At 42.1% G+C, this 7,528-nt stretch overlaps 1 long non-coding RNA gene across 2 annotated transcripts; it reads right to left on the reverse strand.

Moving 5' to 3' along the window:
• Positions 1 to 210: 210 nt before the first annotated feature.
• Positions 211 to 6,347, reverse strand: LOC123596759. 2 transcript variants are annotated; one of them, XR_006711855.1, is made up of 4 exons: positions 6,306 to 6,347; positions 2,559 to 2,622; positions 649 to 842; positions 211 to 520 (listed from the first exon to the last, which is right to left on the reverse strand). It is a non-coding gene; the product is annotated as an uncharacterized LOC123596759 (long non-coding RNA). The 2 variants fall into 2 exon arrangements; XR_006711854.1 differs by having other exon boundaries at positions 211 to 842.
• Between the last annotated feature and the right edge of the window lie 1,181 nt (positions 6,348 to 7,528).

The raw sequence follows: 7,528 nt of genomic DNA on the forward strand, positions 1-7,528 counted from the left end.
ATTTCATTTATTATAGCATTTTTGAAAATGCTAAAAACACATACAAGAAAATAAATATTATTCATAATAAGCTCACTACTCGAGACAGCAACTATTATAATTTTATTGGATATATAATTTTTCATGCATACATAGACTTTAAACAAGAGTAATTACAAAGATACTTTATTAATGTTTATTCACTTAAGAGTAATTCACATTTTTCTATATTATTAACAATTTTTAATAGCTCATTGTTATTCTATTATATGAATGGATACTATAATTAATCAAAATGCCCCATTGTTGAACATTTACACTGTTTCCAGTTTATGCTACTTTAATTGGTTCTTATACATAAGTCTCGGTGAATATATCTGATGCAGGCATGAAGTGTCTGTGTTTAGAGATATGTTCTAACTTTTAAATATTTAGACATACGGTGCATGGATCTCGAGTCGCAGTCTTGCCCAGGCCCCACAGATGTTAGGGGTGGGTCCGGCTGAGAAGGGTCAGATATTTCGTTCAGATGTGGAAAGGCCTGGAGTGGAGAGGATTAGTAAGGGGAGATGGTAGGACACCATTTTTGACTCCCTCTCCTTCTCCCTCTCCCTCTCCCTCTCCCTGTCTCTCTCTCTCATTTTGAAAGAATAAAAACAGAAGCATAACCTTGTGTTGGATGCCAGCAGGCTTGGGATAGATGTGACTGATGAGGTAGAGATGAGATTATGGGTGCGGAGTCCCTGGATGGCAAGAAGTACTCAATATTAGTTCATTTTCCCGAGAAGGAGAGGGTGCCCATCTGTGAACCTTCTAGGTATCTTTGCATATCTGGACAAAAACACCTTTACACAGCAGTAAACCTAAAGGAGGAACAGCAAACCAGCATATGAATGTGAAGGAAGGTTTTGTTCCGCTTGCTTGTATGAAAGATAAGCCCATGGGTTTTGTTGTATATTGTTTACGTAGGAAAGTCACAGACAGAGGCTTCTGGAGAGACTGTCTTCTGTAGCCACGGCCTGTGTCTAACAGTTGCAAGAGCTGCCTCTCCCTCTGACGCCCGACAAAGAGCCGACAGCCTGCAGGGTCCCTGATGGGGAGGAACTGAGTTGTTTAGGAATGAACTGCCCACCTACTGTTAAGTAATGTTCTGTCTCTAATACAGTCTTTCCACTTAGGAAAACGTGCTATGCACTTGGCTGCAGACTTTACCGCGCATCTGCTTGACAAGCCTGGAACTGAGGCTCTGAGGCCCAACTCTGAACCGGCAAGGGGTCTCTGAAGACGTTGCTGTCATCAGGAGCCAGGCTACCGGAGGGATGGGTGAGGGTAGCAGCCAGTCTTCCAGGACGGTCTGGCAGAGTCAATTAGGAAAGTTAAGCAGGGGAACCCATCAAGCGACGATTGCCTGTCCTAGAACAACCCCATCCGCACGACTCCCTGGAGCTCAGCAAGCAGCGACAGGTTCTGGAGAGCGGGCCTTGCTGCAGCATGAAGCCGGAAGATAGGGAAGTTTTGTGATGGGCTTCCCAGCATCCACGCTAAAGCCACGGTTTCCTTAACAGTGTTCCAATTGCACCCCATATTTTAGTAAAAGTATAGTTAATCTGGACTCCCCCCGCCTTAATGCCAGAAATGAAATGTGTTTCTGATAATCAATGTTCCCTTTGCTGCACAGCTATATTTCATCAGGATCGTGGTTAGCAAATTGCTGCTGCACAGCATAAAACTAAGCAGTGAAACATAAGACATGTGCCTTGTATAACTGGCTCCGGGTGGATGCAGGTAGTCTCTAATACCAAAAACACAGAAGCAGCACCCCAAAAGAATCGTACCAAATTCCACCATATCTCCCATTCCAAAACACCCAAACCATTGAGTTTCCTGGGGAAATTTGGTTGCTGACTGTCAGGCCACAGATTCTTTGGAAAATAATGCTTATATTCCAAAAGGATCCTTAGGCTCTACGGGGATACCGTGTTTCAGAATGCCCGGCCAAGTTGATTTATAAGAGGCAGAAAACTTGGGCTAGCAGCCCTATGGATAAAAGTACCTGCATTCCTATTCTCTAAGGAATCTTCTGAGCATTGTTTAATTCATCTTGCTTATGGCCATTTAAAAGAAATGAACAAGCATCTTTTAAGATGGCAGATCTCTTTTTTTTTGTTAATGTGAGTTGAGAAAAGATTTTTCATCAGTCCTTCCCATGAAGACCTTCTTTGAGAGTTTTGGTATTTATTGAGTATCTTGTAGGGATCAAGGTCTCTCTTAAAGGTTTCATCTTTTGCAGAAGTTGATGGGCAATTTATGTTAGCAAAAGAAAAATTCTTGTGAAGCAGGTGATGCGGTGAGTTTTACATCATTGGTGTGTTTCTGCCATTTTGTTTTTAAAAACTAAGTATGATAAATGCTGTAGGTCTACGTCTGGATGACCCAAGCCCACCCCCTCTTCCTGTGGAACTTGAACTTGAGATTAGTTCAGGCAACTTTGATGATTGCTAGCCCTCCTCTCTAACCCTGGAGGGAGCCCAGGGATTTCTCAGTAATTAAGTGTTGAGAGGAACCCTTTCCCTCCTCACCTCACAAGCTGAATCAGGTAGGTGATGGTTCAGGCTTAAGTCCAATCCACTTCAAATTTTCCTTCTGCACAAAGAGGAGAGCCACAGAAGAATGAGTGACTAGACTTTGTAACTGCTCATTACAGGGCCATTCATTACACTTTTTAGTATGCAGTATGTTAATAAGCCAAGATATTATGGCAGAGGGTCCATAACTAATCTACTGTAATAAATAAGAGTAATGGCAATGGTACCAGTATATTCTATGGATATAATGTGCTGCTGGCAAAGTGTGACATTTTAAATAAACTTTATTCTTGAGGTATTTAAAAAAACATAAAGGCGGTAATGAAATATAGAGCACAACATTAGTTGACACAGCAATTCCTGCCTCCCCAGACCCTGCTAAATAACCAGAGTTTAAATCTTCATCTTGAAATACACAGCTCGTCTATGATTTTAAGTGAGTTGTAAAACTTTTATGGAGTGTGCCCTAACTTTATTTAAAAAATATTCTCCACTTTTATAGTAAAGGTGACCCAGAAGTACCTCGCGAATAATAGAACAACATATTTAAGCTATTAAATTCACCTCTCTCGACAATACATAAGCCTTTGTGGGACTCACATCTCTCCTGGAAGGAAGTGAGAGCGGGAAGAACCTTGAATTAACAGTTTACCCAAAACACAGCTTTTAACTCCAGAAGTGACAGAGTTTTACTTCAAATGGGAAAACTTAAAACTTCTGCCACCAAGTTGAAATGAGGACTCAAAAGCTAACACCACTTATTACAGAAACATAGAGAAAGTCAAATATTTGTATGCCTGAGTGTTGAAACTGCAAAAAGTTCATACCCCCAACACCTGGTTTAGGGTTGTTGTTTTTGGACCTTTAAAAGCTGATTTAGGCCTGTGGGATGAGTTCATTCCCATATATGGAGAACTAATTTTAAGTCCAAAAACTAATTAAGATTCTCAAGCGCTTTTTATTTACTGGCAGTTTCATCACTGAGTTGCAATCCCCTGATTACATCAAGCTCCCGTACATTTTTCTGTCAAGAACAAACCGTTCATTTTCTACCTTTGTTTTTTTTTCTTTTTAATCTTACACTCTTTGAAAATAGTTGTTGTCTATTAAATATATATATTATGTATGTATGTATTTATATACATACACAGAATGGTCTTCAGATGAACACAATATGTGCAGCCCCATATGGATATAGCAATGGTGTACAAAAAATGAGAAAGCAGTGATTCATTTATTTCTTCTCTTTTTCATTGAAGTCACGTACAATAACTAGAGTGCGTCATAACCAATAGAAAACATCTAGTAAACAACTTCTTTTCTGTGGTGCCATATTAAGCATTATTCAAAAGACACTGGTTTTCGTCACTGAAAGTTCTGCTTTCTGCAAACTCCATAAAATATCTACCTGCAACAATACTTGCAAGAATGCAATTATCTACAGAATTCAGAGGTCTTGTTAAATAAGACCCTTTGGATTGCATGAATACTGTCTATGTCAGTTTTTAGAGAGGGCAGGGAACGTGGCACTGTGTCTTTTTTTTTTTTTTTTTTTTCTCAATAGGAAATCACTGTGTGAGCCTCAGCTGCCTTTTTATCAGTACTCAGTTGTACTTCTCCTTTCTTCTGTCTCTACTTGTAGCCTCAGTTTCTTTCTAAGGGGAGAAGCCGAGGAGAGACTGAGCGGACTGAGCTGAGAAGAGCAAGCTGCCAGGCTGGAAGGCTTGGGCATGGCTGTGGCCCATGTGTCTGTGGGGAAGTATGCTGCTTAGTCTGGCTGGCTGGAGAGCGGGTGGGCAGTGTGGACAGATGTCCTTTATTTCAGGGAATGTTAGGTGAACATAAGTCTGTACTGGGGGAGGTTTTAGTGGGAGGGAAAAAGGAAATCCTTTCCCTTTTGTCAATAGACTCTTCCATTCCCATCATACTTGCCAGCGATGTAAGAGTGACAAGAAGGTAGAGGCCAGCAGGGTGGGATTTACAGGGATGGAGGCATGAGGGGAAGAGAGAAAGAAGCTAGAGAGAAGCCAGGAGCCTAAGCGAGTGGGGGCGGGGTCTGAGAGTGAGGGCGGGCTCAGGAGGTGGGGAGGGTGAAGGCCCTCCCCTGGGTGATGGGGAAGGGGAATGCACAGAGGCCTCCTTCAGAGGCTACAACTCTCCTCAGGCATTGCCCCACTGTTCACAGTATGCTCTGATGTCTTCTGTTACAACCTGAAAACAATCAAACCATTTAAATAAATTAAATAATTTAAATAAATTTAAATAAAATAAAATAAAATTTATTTTAATTTGTTTTGTTTTGAGAGAGAGTATGCACGCTCGAGCAGGAGAAAGGGCAGAGGGAGAGAAAGCGAGAATCCTAAGCAGACTCCACACTCAGCAGAGCTGTGATCTGAGCCCAAATCACGAGTTGGATGCTTAACCCACTGAGCCACCCAGGCGCCCCTGCTTTAAAAAAGTATTGAACAGGCTCTTCAACAAGGGCCTATGTGGATTCTTTTTCAATAATTATTATATCCTCAAAAGTGGAAGGAAATCAAATCCTCTAGGGTTGCCTGGGTGGCTTAGTAGGTTGGGCCACCAACTCTTGATTTGGGCTCCATGATCTCATAGTTAGTGGGTTCCATCCCCTCTTCAGGCTGCTGCGCTGACAGGATGGGGCCTGCTTGGGATTTCTGTCTCCCTCTCTCTCTGCACCTTCCTGGCTTGCTCTCTCTCTCTTTCAAAAAATAAATAAATAAACAAATATTTAAAAAAATCCTTTAAAACACACACACACACAAGTTCTATCTTCAAAGAAAATGCAGGGGCGCCTCGGTGGCTCAGTCGGTTAAGCATCCGACTTCAGCTCAGGTCACGATCTTGTGCTCCGTGAGTTTGAGCCCCGTGTCCGGCTCTGGGCTGATGGCTCAGAGCCTGGAGCCTGCTTCCGATTCTGTGTCTCCCTCTCTCTCTGCCCCTCCCCCGTTCATGCTCTGTCTCTCTCTCTCTCAAAAATAAATAAAGGTTAAAAAAAAGAAAAGAAAATACATACTTCATTTACAACTATCCCTGTAGATTTTCATTTATGTGTACACCAGTATAATTATTTTGAAAATCATTTCAAAGGGCTAGCATTAAGGAGATTTTTGGTGTGATGGATCTATGTATAGAAGGTGGTGGTTACACAAATCTATACATACGTTAAAATTCATAGAACTGTATGCCAAAAGAAAAAAGTCAATTTTACTGTGCTATAATTTTAAAAGGAAAATAAAATACAACATTTTACTGACACAAGAAAAGCCCAGCTCCCTTGTAAGATCCCAGGTCTCTGTCTGTCTGTCTGCCTGTCTTTCTGTAATTGGCAATAAAGGCTAAGGTGGCTATTGGGAAGAGACTAGATTTACTTGAAATGCCCAGTCGTGCTCTGCTAAAACATTAATGCATTCAACTAAAAAAAACACTTATTAAACACTTGCTGTGCAGTTCCCCAAAAGTCACTTTCTCTGAGAAGAGGGTGTTTTGTTTCCCCCCATAGGTGTTCACATAGACTAAAAGTCAAAAAGTCTGTGCCCTTCTTCTGACTTTGCATCTCACATCTCTTGAACTTCACTGGTCCTCCTCTGCAAAGTGGGTTTGATTCCTTTCCTTTCCTCAGAAAGGTTGGGGTGAGGAGGAGAGTCCAGGGAGAGAGCTGTGTAAACGGCACTGTGTAACACAAGTATGGGCATTATTTGGACCAGCTCCACGCACTCTCACGTCCAAAGACCAGACATTCGGGTCGAGGTAGCACCTCTGCTCCTTTGCTGAAAAGGAGAAACAGAAAAGGAGTTGGTTTGCCCTGTTCCCCAGGATACTCTTAGTGTTGACACTCCCAAGCATGTGCTAAACATTACCACCCCCCACCCCACCCCACCCCCACCCTCGCCAGCCATGCCTTGATATTCCAGGAAGAAGGGAGGATGCAGCAGGGAATAATGTCCAGAGAGCTAGAGAAGCCCACTGGGCAGCCATGAAAAAGACTCCAGGCACAGGGCTGAAGTTCACACGGCGTGCATCTGAATCGCCTGTTTACAACTAATATCCATTCCAATTGGTCAGTGGCTGTGCTCCACCAATGTTCACTGATGGTGAACATAACCCCTGTGGAGAGAGACCACTGAGGCAGCATAAACAAGTGGGGCAGCTTAGTATTAGAATTTCGAGTCTCTCTTGTCTTGGCTCGATTTTTCCCCCAACTTTTGAAAGAGATATGAACACAGGGAAGTATTTCATGACACTGGGAAAAGCATCAGTGCAGTTGAAAATGGAAATGGATGCATGGCCTCGGAGCAAGTAAAGACTGATGAGAACTATGGCCAATTATGGGTAAAAGGAGCAGCTGCTGGTTGGCCATAGACTAGGGGTTCTTAACCTTTATCAGGCCATTGGCCCCTTTGGCAGTCTGGCGAAACTTCCAGATCCCTTCTCAGGATGCTGTTTTTAAATGAAATAACATACATAAGATTACAAAGGAAACTATTATTTCAAAACACAGGGATTCCATAGGTCAAGGTTTAAAACAATTGTACCTGTGTAGCAATGTGGGTGGTATAATGCCTAATATTTTTATTTTCTAAGAGAAGCCAGGTTCCAAATCTTTAAATGAAGCTTTCTGATTCTTAAGTTCAACGTAACATTTTTCAAACACTAAGCCATTTTACCTCAGCACATGTCTAGGTTTGGGGTGCCTGGTGATCACCATTTCGAAACCTCCATGTTAGACGTTGTAGGAGATTCTTTGTACTAGAGTGGTGGTGACAATCCCACATGATGTCAACAGACAAGAATGGGGACAGTATCATAAAGCCAAACCAGGGAAAGCCTAACATTTGGCCATTTGTCCGATGGAAGAGGACAAAATATGGCATAAAGGATCCTATGTGCTTGGGTTCTAGTTCATGACGGGGTCGGTCATTATTTTCTTTCCTTTGTGATCTTAA

Source organism: Leopardus geoffroyi, chromosome C1, assembly GCF_018350155.1.
Source record: "Leopardus geoffroyi isolate Oge1 chromosome C1, O.geoffroyi_Oge1_pat1.0, whole genome shotgun sequence".
In the NCBI taxonomy this organism is placed as follows: Eukaryota; Metazoa; Chordata; class Mammalia; order Carnivora; family Felidae; genus Leopardus; species Leopardus geoffroyi.